Here is a 15423-nt window from a genome sequence, read left to right on the forward strand (position 1 = left end):
AACATGGTAGACCTGTAACGACTACAGGCACGATAAACATGGTAGACCTGTCTTTCAAGCTGTCACCCTAGTCAGTTTGGTTTGCTGCTCATTATCAGGTAATATCTTTTAGCTGTCACAATGGCTGGTATATGTTCCAAATACACTCACTTCGCATGCATAGAGTTGTCACTATATGACTGCTGCAAATAGGCACATTACACAAAATTTAGGCAACCTATCATGACTACGGGTATGATACGTACAAAGTCCTGTGAAAACTACAGGCGCAATGGTTACACAAGACCTGTCACTACTACAGGCATGATGATTGAGCAATATCCTGTTACAACTACGGGCAAGATGGTTATGCTATGTCCTGTCACGACTACAGGCATGATGGTTGCTTAAGACTTGTCGCATTTGTGGGCACAATGCTTTTACAAGTTATGTCGGGTCTATGGCTGCCATTGAACATGTTAGCATAGTTACGTATACAGGTATACAGGCTGGATGGCTTCACAGGGTTTGAGTAGTGCTACTTTCGACTAGTGTAAGAATTCTTTCCTCCAGGATACACTCAACAAAATTATCCCAGTATATTTGCTTGTCCTCAGTGTACAGAGCCCTGCTTGTCACTGCATAGAGTCCTGCATGTCCTCATTGTACAGAGCCCTGCTTGTCCTCAGTGTACAGAGCCCTGTTTGTCCTCACTACACAGAACCCTGCTTGTCCTCAGTGTACAGAACCCTGTTTGTCCTCAGTGTACAGAGCCCTGCTTGTCCTCAGTGTACAGAGCCCTGCTTGTCCTCACTACACAGAACCCTGCTTGTCCTCAGTGTACAGAGCCCTGCTTATTCTCACTGCACAGAACCCTGCTTGTCCTCAGTGCACAGAACCCTGTTTGTCCTCAGTGTACAGAGCCCTGCTTGTCCTCAGTGCACAGAGCCCTGCTTGTCCTCAGTACACAGAGCCCTGCTTGTCCTCAGTGCCCAGAGCCCTATTTGTCCTCAGTGCACAGAGCCCTGCTTGTTCTAAGTGCACAGAGCCCTGCTTGTCCTCAGTGTACAGAGCCCTGCTTGTCCTCAGTGCACAGAGCCCTGCTTGTTCTAAGTGCACAGAGCCCTGCTTGTCCTCAGTGAACAGAGCCCTGTTTTTCCTCAGTGCACAGAGCCCTGCTTGTCCTCAGTGTACAGAGCCCTGCAATAAAAAAATGCCAACTTAATTTTTAGAAACATTACACAACACAAATCTGAAATGTATTCTTCAAATTTACCATACATAAAATTTGCACAATACACGAGATTTAACGTCAAAAAAATACATTAAACCTTAATTTTATACAATAATTATATGAAATGGAATAAACCTAAATAAGACCTCCCTGCAAAATTGTGAAAAATACAGTAGATTTTATAGGCAACTGGGTGCACTTAAACAACAAACCAGACGAATCGGATACTGACAGCTAGGAAATGTGCACTGAAACAAAAATGTGGTGCAAACGTGGCACCTGATTTTTATTTATGCCACCCGGTATGTGTGGATAAACGTATTAAAGTCAAAAACATGATTACTAGTCCTTAAACCTGAGCTAAAAAATAAAAATAAATCAGCAGATCATAATTTCTGTCTATATTTTATATGATTATACCCTAACAATAGGCAGCATTAAACATCGATATAAATAGTCGATATAAATATTATAAATAACAACACAGAGCTATAAGAAAAGACACTCTGGAATAATTTTATTGGTAATACAAGTATTTACTAAAACAGACAGGTCAGAAGAGGCCACAGCTCCTCGGTACATGCATCATTATAATTTGATGCCAGTCACTTATCTGCTCCTTGTGGCCAAACTCATAATCCAACTACTGCTGGGTTCCTGCTGAGGTGTGCTGTACTTTGCCTCTTAAAGGGATAGTGCACGTCATATTCAAGTAGTTTTCAGGTTTTGGCTATCCAAGGTCTCAAAAGTTGGACAGCATAGTCTTTCAGGCATCTCTTGATTTACAATTGTGTTGTTTTCTGGCTTCCCTGACCCTGTGTTTGGTCACTTATTCTGTAAGAATTTCAACCGTTCCGACCCAGGCTTATATGTGACTACATCCTTTATCTTGAGTAGTGATGAGCGGCATTGCCCATATTCGAATCTGCGATATTTCGCAAATATATAGACGAATATTCATCCTATATTTGCGAATTTTGCGTATTCGTTATATTCGCATATGTGAATATTCGCGTATTCGAGGAAGAAAACAGCGAGGGTGTGGGCAACTTTACTATTGGTTGCTAGGGATGCTGTTGATAACCTCTCACAAATGTATTTGCTTCATTCTAATTGGCCCAAAAGTAAAAAGAAGGACTATGCGAATATGTACACATGCGAATATATTTGCATATGCGAATATGCACAAATGCGCATATGCGGAAAAAAGCAAATATTCTCAATTTCTAATATATAGTGAATATATTCGCAAATTCACAAATTTGTGATATTTGCGATAAAAATTTGAAATGCAAATATTCGCGCCCAACACTAATCTTGAGATTTGTAAATGGAATATTCTGAGATTTTAAGTGACAGGTCATATGGTAGCTTTGTTTTGGTATGAAGTTCATTATACAGTATAGTATGCACAACCAAACTGTGACAAAATACTGCAAAAAAATGGACAGAAGGCATAAACTCAACGGACCCTATTAAAAGTCAGTGTGATCCCTTGGGAGCTGGGGGTGTCCATTAAGCAATGGACCATCTGGCTCAGTTTTTTTTTTCCATGAGTGGACTCTTTGACAGAAATCCCTATTGGTGCTCCAATACAGATGTGCACTTAGCATAAAATAAAGAATTGAATACAGCTTTAATGCCTGTCATCAAGACCGGAAAGGTGGCACTTCATGGTACCATAGCACCCAATCGCGCTGCAGCCCTCGCATCCAATAGACTGAAGTTTAATTACGTGAGTTTTCCTTGGCGCTCTATTCTGATAGTATAACACACTACAGAAACAGAGAAGTACCCCACCAATGTGTTTGACGGCAGCTACACTTGTAATCTTGAGGAAGAGAATGTGACATTGTGCCACATAACAGGCTCTGCCAGATGCTCTATGTGTGGAGAGATTCTACAATGAGAAAAGGCTCCCTTACAAATGGAGTCTGATGGAGCATGTCATGACTATTTTGCTGTCAGATTTACATGAAGTCTAGCAAATAAATCACTGTATGCATCTGTATGAAATAGGAAGCATACAGAGGCACAGTAGAAGCCATATGAACCTCAATAGAAACAGTATTGCAGCTCCATACAAAGCAAATCCGTTATTACAGCCGTGTACATAAGCCCTTATTCTTTCTTTTGACATCTGGGATCAAGTGGAGTCAAGGAAATTAGAAACAAATAGCGTTAAGATTGTTCCTCTGAGTGGAGAAGGTAAAAATGTGAAAAGTGCAGAAAATGTAAATATTAATCCACCACTAGCATTGTAGTGCCAAGGAACTGTACATACTTGTGCATACCTGGAATATGTTCCTCTTGAGTAATCATGTGTTTAGATCATAGCAACCAAATAAGCTGGTTGCAAGGTTTATCCTCATTGTCCTAGTTCCCTTCATCTGTATTCAACCATTTCTGTTTTATATACTGTCACTTACAATACAATAATTACTACCGTATTTATCGGGGTATATCACGCACCGGCCTATAACACGCACCCTCATTTTACCAAGGATATTTGGGTACAAAAAGCTTTTTGCCGGCGCCGCTTCCCCGTTGCCTCCCCCATCCACGGTTGTATAATTACCTATTGCCGGGGTCGGATCCGCGCTGCTTCAGGCCTCCGGTGTGCGTCCCCTGCGTCGTTGCTATGCACTGCACGGCACGGCGCAATGACGAGTGACGTCAGTGCGCCGTGCAGTCAGGGGGGAGAGAACGGACAGCGGCACTGATAGCCAGGGGGAGAGAAGGGCCGGCAGCAGGGCTCTAGACCCCAGGACAGGCAGGGGCAGAGAAGCCGGCAGCGCTGGCGGTCTCTGCACCTGCAAAGCCGCTGCAGTTCATTGATTTAAAGCGCCCGCTTTAAATCATTGAACTGCAGCGGCTTATCAGCGTATAACACGCAGGTAGACTTTAGGCTAAAAATTTTAGCCTAAAAAGTGCGTGTTATACGCCGATAAATACTGTAATTTCACACCTATTTCTACAAATGCTGATAAATAATATTACAACTAATCTTAATGGAGACGAAATGTTTTTCAGTCTGTTTAAAAAAAAAATAAAAATTGTTTATGTAAAGTGTACCTCTGATCAGGAAAAACTTCCATAAATCAGTACAAGCAAAGATAAGGAATTTTGTAGTAAATCTTATTACGGAAACATGCCTTTTTTATCTCCTTTTTCCATTAGCCGGACTCCCTTGAGAAAGTCAGAGTGATCTGACGAAACGTCGGGGGGCGGATGGCTAGCATGAAATTTTTAATAGCAACCACATTGCCAGTGCATATACAAGTGCGAGTCCACAGCTAATAGGTATACAATAAGGGCGGAAGCTGGATAAAGTATTGGACGCACATATTTAGTTACTGAGCACGGGTCGTATTTTTTAAAGAGCACCAAACATTCACTTTGTTCTTTCATTTATTTTTAAAGGATACAATAAAACATTGAAGTTTTAAACAGTGAGGATTTCTAGTTTTAGGGTTAACCCCTTTGGGGGAGTACCCCTAAAAGCTGTTGCCTGCACCTTTGCCCTGAAATCCTGGGGGGATTTGTTGCTTGTTTATCTCCTTTTTGTCTCCTGTACTGACCATTAAGGGTCCTATTCACATGGCAGAATTTCCACTTGTGGAATTCCACCTCAAATTAAAGCCCATAGACTTCTATGGGATTCCGCACTCCCATTCACACTTCTGAATTTCCATTGTGGAATTCTACATGCAGAAATTAAGAAGTGCGAATGGGAGTGTGGAATCCCATAGGCTTTAATTCAAGGCGGAAATTCTGCAGTGTGAATAGACCCTTAGGCTAGGACTGCGTGGACATTGCAGTTTCCAATAGATGGCTATGTCTTCCACAAGTGGATCCACCTGAAGAATGAGCGCCGCCATTCTTCAGGTGAAAATTTGAAAGCGAATTTTCCACTCACAAATTCTGCTTCAAAAATTACGAAGTGTGCATTGGTGAATGGAAAACCTATTGACTCGCATGTATTTTTTTTAGTAAGCAGAATTTCTGTCTGCAATTTCAAAGTGGAATTGCAGGCTGAAATTCCGTAGTGTGAACCTAGTCTTAGTCTAAACTCCCTGATAAGAGTAAGAGATCAGTCACAGCTACTGCCCATAGTCGTCTATGGACAGGGGAGGGGGAATGCTCTTGCTTCTAGCAAGTGTTTCACTGTTTCAGCCCAGTGCTGGATTCCAGTGAGGTGTGTGGATGTGCTTTGTGTGGCTTATTTTTTTTATTGTGCTGCCACAGTGAGCTATTCACACTGTACAGCACATATTCTTGACTGCCCGCTTGGCTCCTATTACTCTGCCTGTGCAATTCTTACTTCATACATACAGGTGAGGCTTTATTAATTCCACCAGGTCCAAAAGTAATCCAAAAAAGAAGAAAACTTTTCTTACCACCTTCCTCGCCCCAGATCAGCTACATGACATGTTCACCAATTTGAATCCTCAACTTGGAGAACCTGGGAGTAGATTCGGACCTCAGTGTGTTCTTTCTGCCTCATCTCTTCCTAGTCACCAGGACAAGAACAGCCATTGCTGCCCTAAACAGCCCAGCTACAGGTACCAGAAGAATGTCGAATTTCAAATTGTTAAATGCTCGGGTTTATGTAACTACAGTTGTTCCTCAAGTTACAATATTAATTGGTTCCAGGATTACCATTGTATGTTGAGACTGTGGTGACCCAGTACAGAATCACATGTTCTTCTGTACTTCTGCCGATCCTGTGTGGCAGATGCTGCTCAATGTCCATCATGGGTCCCCTCTCCTCAGAACTCTCTATACTTCATAGTCTAATGTACTGTCATATAAGGGTTAATTTATTTGTATTATCTATGTACTTGTTGCCTTAAATCTCTTGTTGCTAAGGACCTTGTTGTTAAGGGGAGTATGCAGAGGAGAACATGTGACTTATCCTGCCAATGGGAAGGCTCTAAATTGTCCCCTTATATACTGTAGCTTGAGTTCAGTTGAGTTGAGGTACAGTTTGGTGAGGAGTGAAATCTGTCTGTGCAGTGGATCTGAAAGGAGGCCTGAGGCCTAGTCCAGCAACCACACATCAACTGCAAGTTAACCCCATTACTGAGGTAAAAGTCAAAGCCTTGCGGTAAGCCTACAGTCTTGGGGATATTATACAAGTCAAGTCAGCAAATTAGTTCAGTCTAAGTCTCTAAAGTATGGCGTGGGCTGAGTCATATACAGCACAATCAACTATAAGACCCAGCAAGCCGATAAGCTTCCCTAGGCTCACCCTGCTACTCCTTCACGCTAATCTGAGCTGTGACGGATTTTACCATCTTTCCAACCTCAGTAAAGCAAGCCAGTTAACCGTAACCTTGTGTCAGAGTGACTATTTGCCCAGTGCCTGGTATAGGTGAAGCTGGCCTACCTCGGTTGGTGTATAGGTCAACCACGCCCTGGTGTCACAATAAGGTTAATTAAACATTACCCCGTGCGACACCACAAGGCCATAACTCTATTAAAACCTGGTAATTGGTTCTGAAGCCACCAAAATGTCATCCAAAAATAGGAAAAAATTAGGATTAAATAAAAATAAGTAGATAACTAATACAGGTGAAGCAAGTCCTTACATATAAAAGCAAGAAAGAGCTGCTGGAAGCTGTAAATCACTGTCTATGTAGAGGACAGGAGCTTCTTCAGGGTGCTGTACAGTACACACACAGTGTCCTAAAAAAGTAAAATAGAGCCATCCTTACTTGGTGTCCAAAGGAGCAGCTAACTATGGCATAGGTTAAAGGGGTATTCCAGGCAAAAACTTTTTTTATATTTCAACTGGCTCCGGAAAGTTAAACAGATTTGTAAATTACTTCTATTAAAAAATCTTAATCCTTCCAATAGTTATTAGCTTCTGAAGTTTTCTGTCTAACTGCTCAATCATGATGTCACGTCCCGGGAGCTGTGCATGATGGGAGAATCTCCCTTGCATGATGGGAGAATATCCCCATAGGAGCTGGATAGCTCCCGGGACGTGAGTCATCAGAAAGCAGTTAGACAGAAAACAGCAACTCAACTTCAGAAGCTAATAACTATTGGAAGGATTAAGATTTTTTAATAGAAGTAATTTACAAATCTGTTTAACTTTCCGGAGCCAGTTGATATATATAAAAAAAGTTTTTGCCTGGAACACCCTTTAAGAGTAGTACAGAACATGTAATACCTCCCTGTACTATAGGGGGCGCTACCAGACAGAAATTCAGTGCATGCACTTCAGTAATACAGGTGTTTTACCAGTGACTGCCCATTCCGATTGGTCATTTCTTCCAGCCATTGATATGTTTCGCAGATCTGGACTGTCTGTAGCATTGTATGTTGAGTCTGGTTTCAAGTTAAAATGGTCCAGAAAAGACCATTGTATGTTGAAACTATTGTATGTTGAGGCCATTGTAAGTTGAGGGATCACTGTATTATTAACTAAAATGAAGAGAGCCAGTCAAATTTGTGTTATCCTCTTCTCTAGACTTCGAAAAGGGACTAGAGACCCCATGAAGGGGAATAGTCCCTTTCAAAGTTGTCCCCTTGGAACCTCCCGCAGTTTGTTTCATGCCAAAATCCTGTATCAAAATCTCAGTTTTAGTAGTTTTGGGAATTCCCAGACGATCATCTACTTATCACACTCTCGGTCTTGTATCTTTTTTTATTTCCGGTCATACAAGTTTAACATCCTTTACTGTTCTGCTTGAGGCCTTCCAGAAGGTGGATCACTTTTTGCACATTATTTACCATTTTGAAGGTGCTTGTGCCACTCTTTTTTTGCACTGCATTCATTACATTGTCCCTAAAAGCCCTCTGAGTCATCTGAATAGTTTCTGGGGAGGAATGTTGAAGCAGATGCAGATTGTTGCCCTTCTCACATAGTACACAGCCACACAGTACATATGCTCACTCAATGTTGTACAGTGCCCCCACTGACTAGCGCAGGGAAGTTGTCATTATTCATGCATGGTCATTCCAGTTCACTCCCTTTGCCTGCCAGTTTACATGGATGTTGTATCATTGTATTAAAAATTGCTGGATACTCGCTGGACAGACCTTGTATATTGTTGCTATGCCATAAATGTCTTGGGAAAGTTGGGAAAGTGTTTTATGCGTAATTAGGGCCTTGGGATTTACAACCATGTGAAATGTGACCCTCCAATCAAAAAAAAGGTTTATAACCTCTGATGTAAACAGTGACATGAATTTATTTTAAATTTCACATAACTTAAAGGGGAACTCTGCTGTCCCAGCATTTGGAACACTGGGGGGTCGTGATGTCATGGCCACACGACCCTTGTGCCATCACCCCACACCCCCTTAATGCAAGTCTATGGGAGGGGGCGTGTCAGCCACCACGCCCCCTCCCATAGACTTGCATTGAGGGGGTGTGGCATAATGTCATGAGGGGCATGACCGTGACGTCACGACACCCGCCGCCGACACTCAGCATTCTAAAAGAATGCTGGGTGCTGCACAGAGATCGCGGGGGTCCCAGCTGCGTTACCCCTGCGATCAGACATCTTATCCCCTATCCTTTGGAAAGGGGATAAGATGTCTAGGGACGGAGTACCCCTTTAATAAGGACTTGAATCCATGGACAATCTACATTCAGAAAAGGTGCTTTTTATCATATGCATCTAGTATTTTCTGCTTCATCTTTGTAAGTATATGTAAATTGTTAGCAATGAGTATCCGCAAAGCCTAAGCAGTAAAAAGGTTCAGTAATATCTGTAATGAAGTAAATGTATGGTGATACAAAATTGCTAGAACTAACCATTTTTCGGAATTATACATATCTAACATTATAGTATCATAAGAAATAAGATGTGTTTAAGGTAATTATGGTTAATATCTTCGTGGGTGTAATTTCCCTTAAAACTGAGAGTAGTTATGAATAAATTAAAACAGAGGAGAAATCATCTAGAACATCTTTTCTCATTTGTTAGATCCTGTGTGTATTATTTCTTCTGTATTCTTTCCATGAGAACCATTCACCAAATGCTGCAAACCATTAGTTTAATTGTAAGCCTTTATGAACAGTCGTTGTCTTCTGCTGCCATTTACAGAGAATAGCGCTTTATTGTCACAAGCTGAAGCAAAGTGGAATGGATTTTATTGTACAAATTGCTAATGCTGTCAAAAAAGACACCAAGTGAGAACAATAGGTCCATTTTCAGAGAAGCTGAAAAACCTCTTAAGATCAAGAGTACAATTTATTGATATATTCCCAATGCTCGGTAAGAGACTGGCAGCAAAATGATTCGCCTCCTTTGTGTCTCAGTGATCTTTTTTAACTAGATAAGGCTGAAGGACAAGATCTTTGTTTTATCAGAAAGAATGTCCTGGCTCTGTCAACTTTTAACTGTTGTGCTTCCGACACAGTCTTAGGCTGGGTTCCCACTACGTTTTCTCCCATACGGGAGCGCATATGGCAGAGGAGAGCTAAAACCTCACGCTCCCGTATGTCTTTGTATGCCCTCCCATATGTAATTCATTTCAATTAGCCGACCGCAGTGAAAAATTTGGTCCGTTCGGCTAATTTTTTCGCCGTATGCGCTTTTGCAGCCGGACCTAAATCCGTGGTTGACCACAGTTTTGGGTCCAGGGAAAAAGCGCATACAGCGCAAAAATGAGCCGACCGGACCGAACGTCTCACTGCGATCGGCTCATTGAAATGAATTACATACGGGAGGGCATACGAAGGCGTACAGGAAAACGTAGTGGGAACCCAGCCTTAGGCTGTTTCCACTTGGTTTTTTTCTGGCAGTTTTTCGAAAACTGCGACTGCAGTTTTTGAGCCAAAGTCAGAAGTGGATCCATAAGGGAGGAGAAGTATAAGTCCTTCCTTTATATGTCCTATTCTTTTTGAATACACTTCTGGCTTTGGCTCAAAAAGTGCAGTGGCAGTATTCCAAAAACTGTCAGAAAAAAAAACAAGTGGAAACTTAGCCTTTACCTGTTTAATAAAACCAAAACATTGCAGGTGCATAAACAATTTATAGTTTTTGTATTATTTATTTTATTTTCTCTCTGCTTCATATAGCTTCATATAAACATAATACCAGGTAATCATTGAACATACTGTATAAAATGATGGCACTAGATAAATCATATTAATGTATTACACAGATAAGGAGTCTCTGAAAGCTTAACCCTAACTATACACTGACTGGACATATTTAAAGAGTACCTCTCATGATCTTGTTAAATGTTACAATCCTCCCAGTTCACTGCCCCCATAATGATAAACCACCCCCTGCCTTTATGTTTATTATTTCTTAGTTTTCTACCTTGATATTGCTCTGTACTTTCTGCTCAGCCTCAGTCAGATTCACAGACTGGTAAGGGGTGTTACCCAGCAGGCGTGACATCATCTGAAGCCATACAGGGGAGAACTTCCTCCCTCACTCTGCTACACACAGCCCAGAACAGTTCAGTGTGAGATGAGCTATGATTGAATTAGGCTGCACACACACCCCTCAGCATTTCCTGCTTTTGGACTTCTTCCAGGCCAGAAGGAATCCAAAGTCTGTGCAAAAGATGGGGGGGAAATTTGCTCTGGACAAGTAGGAAGACACCTAGTGGCAGCATTTTTAAACACAAATGAAGATAGAAAACTTCATATTTTTTAACAATTAAAAAATTACAATACAATAATACAATAGAAAGATTTTTTTTATTTACCATAAGGAATGCAATAGCAAAAATTAGTTTTAATGAGAGTGCCCATTTAAAGGAGTACTGTAGCCCTAGACACTTATCACCTAGGATAGGGGATACGTGTCTAATCGCAGGGGGTCTGACCGCTTGGACCCCCAGCGATCTCCCGTACGGAGACCCATCCACCTTACTGAGACTGACAACACGCCACCTCCATACAGCTCTATGGGAGAGCTGCATCTCTGCTTCTCCCATAGAGATACATGGAGGGGGCGTGTTGGCCATTGCATCATGCTGCAGCCGACACACCTTCTGCAGGGGAGAGCCATGGTAAAGCCTGGGTCCCATGCAGGGGATTGCGGGGAATCCCAGCATTCGGACCCCATGTGATCAGACACTTAACCTCTATCCTGCGGATAGGGAATGTGTCTAGGGTTGCAGATAACCTTTAACATTTTAAACAGAATTACCTATTGTTTAGAATGTACCTAAAGTTTCAGGTGACTTTTCAGGATAAGCAGTCATATGTGTGTACATGAGGAGTAGCACTATCTTAGGTTATTACAGTATATGACTTATATATGGCCAGATTTCTGTTCTGCATGTTTTATCTCTAATTTTCAGTTGTCCCTAAGCAAGTGGGTGGAGCCTAATGTCTACGATGGTGATGATACATTGCACATGCATAGAAGAGCGGATTGATCTTGCTCCTCTATGTCTAAGCAGAAGCAACATGAAGGGCATTATAGAGCAGCAGTGAACAGTCTAAGCTGTTAATCAAGCCCTATGGTAAGATCTATTACTTACAGTAAGCTTTGGTAGTCTCTTTGCAGTCTCTGTCTCTGACTCAGATCTCTGAACTTACTGCCTAACCCATCTCACTTCTTAACCTTCCCCTCTTATTAGATTTGTTTTGGCAGCAGGTAATTAATCTACCAGTGACACATTTTTGTCTAATATCTTTTACAAAGCCTCTTTTATTCACCATTCACTTGTACTATTGATATATGCTGAGTCTATTAAAAGAACCATTCAAATCAAGCTTTAAAGGGGTACTCCGGTGGAAAACATTTTTTATTAAATCAACTGGTGCCAGAAAGTTAAACATATTTGTAAATTACTTCTATTTGAAAATCTTAATCCAGTACTTCCAGTATTTATCATCTGCTGTATGCTCCACAGGAAGTTATTTTCTTCTTGAATTTCTTGTCTGTCTAACCACAGTGCTCTCTGCTGACACCTCTGTCCATGTCAGGAACTGTCCAGAGAAGGAGCAAATCCTCATAGCAATCCTATCCTGCTCTGAACAGTTCCTGACATGTACAGTGATGTCAGCAGAGAGCACTGTGGTCAGACAGAATGATAATTAAAAAAGAACAGAACTTTGTCTGTAGTATACAGCAGCTGATAAGTACTGGAAGGATTAAGATTTTTAACCCCTTAAGGACCCAGCCATTTTACACCTTAGGACCCGGCCATCTTTTGCACATCTGACCACTGTCACTTTAAACATTAATAACTCTGGAATGCTTTTAGTTATCATTCTGATTCCGAGATTGTTTTTTCGTGACATATTCTACTTTAACTTAGTGGTAAAAATTTTTGGTAACTTGCATCCTTTCTTGGTGAAAAATCCCAAAATTTGATGAAAAATTTGAAAATTTTGCATTTTTCTAACTTTGAAGCTCTCTGCTTGTAATGAAAATGGATATTCCAAATATTATTTTATTTTATTCACATATACAATATGTCTACTTTATGTTTGCATCATAAAACTGACGAGTTTTTACTTTTGGAAGACACCAGAGGGCTTCAAAGTTCAGCAGCAATTTTCCAATTTTTCACAAAATTTCAAAAATCACAATTTTTCAGGGACCAGTTCAGGTTTGAAGTGGATTTGAAGGGTCTTCATCTTAGTAATACCCCACAAATGACCCCATTATAAAAACTGCACACCCCAAAATATTCAAAATGACATTCAGTCAGCATTTTAACCCTTTAGGTGTTTCACAGGAATAGCAGCAAAGTGAAGGAGAAAATTCACAATTTCCATTTTTTACACTCGCATGTTCTTGTAGACCAAATTTTTGAATTTTTACAAGGGGTAAAAGGAGAAAATGTATACTTCTATTTGTAGCCCAATTTCTCTCGACTAAGTACATACCTCATATGTCTATGTAAAGTGTTCGGCGGGCGCAGTAGAGGGCTCAGAAGGGAAGGAGCAACAAGGGGATTTTGGAGCGTACGTTTTTCTGAAATGGTTTTTGGGGGGCATGTCCCATATAGGAAGCCCCTATGGTGCCAGGATAGCAAAAAATACCCACATGGCATACCATTTGGGAAACTAGACCCCTTGAGGTACGTAACAAGGAATAAAGTGAGCCTTAATACCCCACAGGTGTTTCACGACTTTTGCATATGTAAAAAAAAATTTAAAAAAATTTCAATAAAATGTGTGCTTCCCCCCAAATTTCACATTTTTGCAAGGGTTAATAGCAGAAAATAGCCCCCAAAATTTGTAACCCCATCTCTTCTGAGTATGGAGGTACCCCATAAGTTGACATGAAGTGCACTATGGGCGAACTACAATGCTCAGAAGAGAAGGAGTCATATTTGGCTTTTTGAGAGCAAATTTTGCTCGGGGGCATGTCGCATTTAGGAAGCCCCTATGGTGCATGGACAACAAAAAATACCCACATGCCATACCACATTGGAAACTAGACCCCTTGAGGAACGTAACAAGGGGTACAGTGAGCATTTACCCCCCACTGGTGTCTGTCAGATCTTTGGAACAGTGGGCTGTACAAAATTTTTAATTTGCGCAGCCCACTGTTCCAAAGATCTGTCAGACACCAGTGGGGTGTAAATTCTCACTGCACCCCTCATTACATTCCGTGAGGGGTGTAGTTTCCGAAATGGGGTCACATGTGTTTTTTTTTTTTTTTTTGCGTTTGTCAAAACCGCTGTAACAATCAGCCACCCCTGTGCAAATCACCTCAAATGTACATGGTGCACTCTCCCTTCTGGGCCTTGTTGTGCGCCCCCAGAGCACTTTGCGCCCACATATGGGGTATCTCCGTAGTCGGGAGAAGTTGCATTACAAATTGTGGGGGGCTTTTTTCCCTTTTACCTCTTGTCAAAATGAAAAGTATAGGGCAACACCAGCATGTTAGTGTAAAAATTTTTTTTTTTTTACACTAACATGCTGGTGTAGACCCCAATTTCACCTTTTCATAAGGGGTGAAAGGAGAAAAAGCCCCCCAAAATTTGTAAGGCAATTTCTCCCGAGTACGGCGATACCCCGTATGTGACCCTAAACTGTTGCCTTGAAATACGACAGGGCTCCGAAGTGAGAGCTCCATGCGCTTTTGAGGCCTGAATTAGAGATTTGCATAGGGGTGGACATAGGGGTACTCTACGCCAGTGATTCCCAAACAGGGTGCCTCCAGCTGTTACAAAACTCCCAGCATGCTTGGACAGTCAACAGCTGTCCGGCAATACTGGGAGTTGTTGTTTTGCAACAGCTGGAGGCTCCATTTTGAAAACAGTGGTGTACCAGACGTTTTTCATTTTTATTGGGGAAGGAGGGGGGCTGTGTAGGGGTATGTGTATATGTAGTGTTTTTTACTTTTTATTTTATTTTGTGTTAGTGTAGTGTAGTGTTTTTAGGGTACAGTCACACGGGCAGGGGGGGTTACAGCGATTTTCCCGCTGCGAGTTTGAGCTGCCGCGCAAAATTTGCTGCATCGCAAACTTGCAGCCTGATACTCACTGTAAGCCCCCTGCCCATGTGAATGTACCCTGTACATTCACAAGGGGGGGACCTCCAGCTGTTGCAAAACTACAACTCCCAGCATGCACAGTCTATCAGTGCATGCTGGTAGTTATAGTTTTGCAACAGCTGGAGGCACACGGGTTGGGAAACACTGAGTTAGGAAACAGACAATGTTTCCCAACCAGTGTGCCTCCTGTTGTTGCAAAACCACAACTCCCAAACATTCTCAGGCATGCTGGGAGTAGTAGTTCGGCAACATCTTTAGAGCCAGATGTTGCCGAACTACAACTCCCAGCATGCTTGGAGTTGTAGTTTGCAACATCTGGAGGACTACAGTTTGCAGACCACTACTACAGTGGTTCCCAATCTGTGCCCTTCCAGATGTTGCAAAACTACAGCTCCCAGTATGCCAAAACTGTCCAGGCATGCTGGGAGTTGTAGTTCTGCAACATCTGAAGGGCCAGATGTTACAGAACTACAACTCCCAGCATGCCTGGACAGTAAGGGCATGCTGAGAATGTGTAGTTTTGCAACATCTGGAAGGGCACAGTGGTCTCCAAACTGTGGACCTCCAGATGTTGCAAAACTGCAACTCCCAGCATGCCCAGACGCCAAGGGCTGTCTGGGCATGCTGGGAGTTGTAGTATATAGGGTCCCAATACAGCAATGCATGTCGCTTTACGGCGACGTGCATTGCTGTAAAGGGCCCGACCGCGGCTGAAGATCTACTCACCTGTCGCCGCCGCCGCCATCTTCCCCGCCGGGATCCGGGTCT

The 15423-nt window shown here is 42.0% G+C and overlaps 1 long non-coding RNA gene across 3 annotated transcripts in view; it reads left to right on the forward strand.

Annotated features, from left to right (window-relative positions):
* The first annotated feature begins 6207 nt into the window (after positions 1-6207).
* LOC130310542 (uncharacterized) overlaps positions 6208-15423 on the forward strand; it is a 46219-nt gene continuing 37003 nt past the window's right edge. For all 3 annotated transcript variants that reach the window (XR_008859058.1, XR_008859064.1, XR_008859070.1), the window contains exons 1-3: positions 6208-6323; positions 9280-9450; positions 11498-11662. This is a non-coding gene — a long non-coding RNA (uncharacterized LOC130310542). The remainder of the gene's footprint in view (positions 6324-9279; positions 9451-11497; positions 11663-15423) is intronic.

Source organism: Hyla sarda, chromosome 1 (assembly GCF_029499605.1).
Source record: "Hyla sarda isolate aHylSar1 chromosome 1, aHylSar1.hap1, whole genome shotgun sequence".
Classification (NCBI taxonomy): Eukaryota; Metazoa; Chordata; class Amphibia; order Anura; family Hylidae; genus Hyla; species Hyla sarda.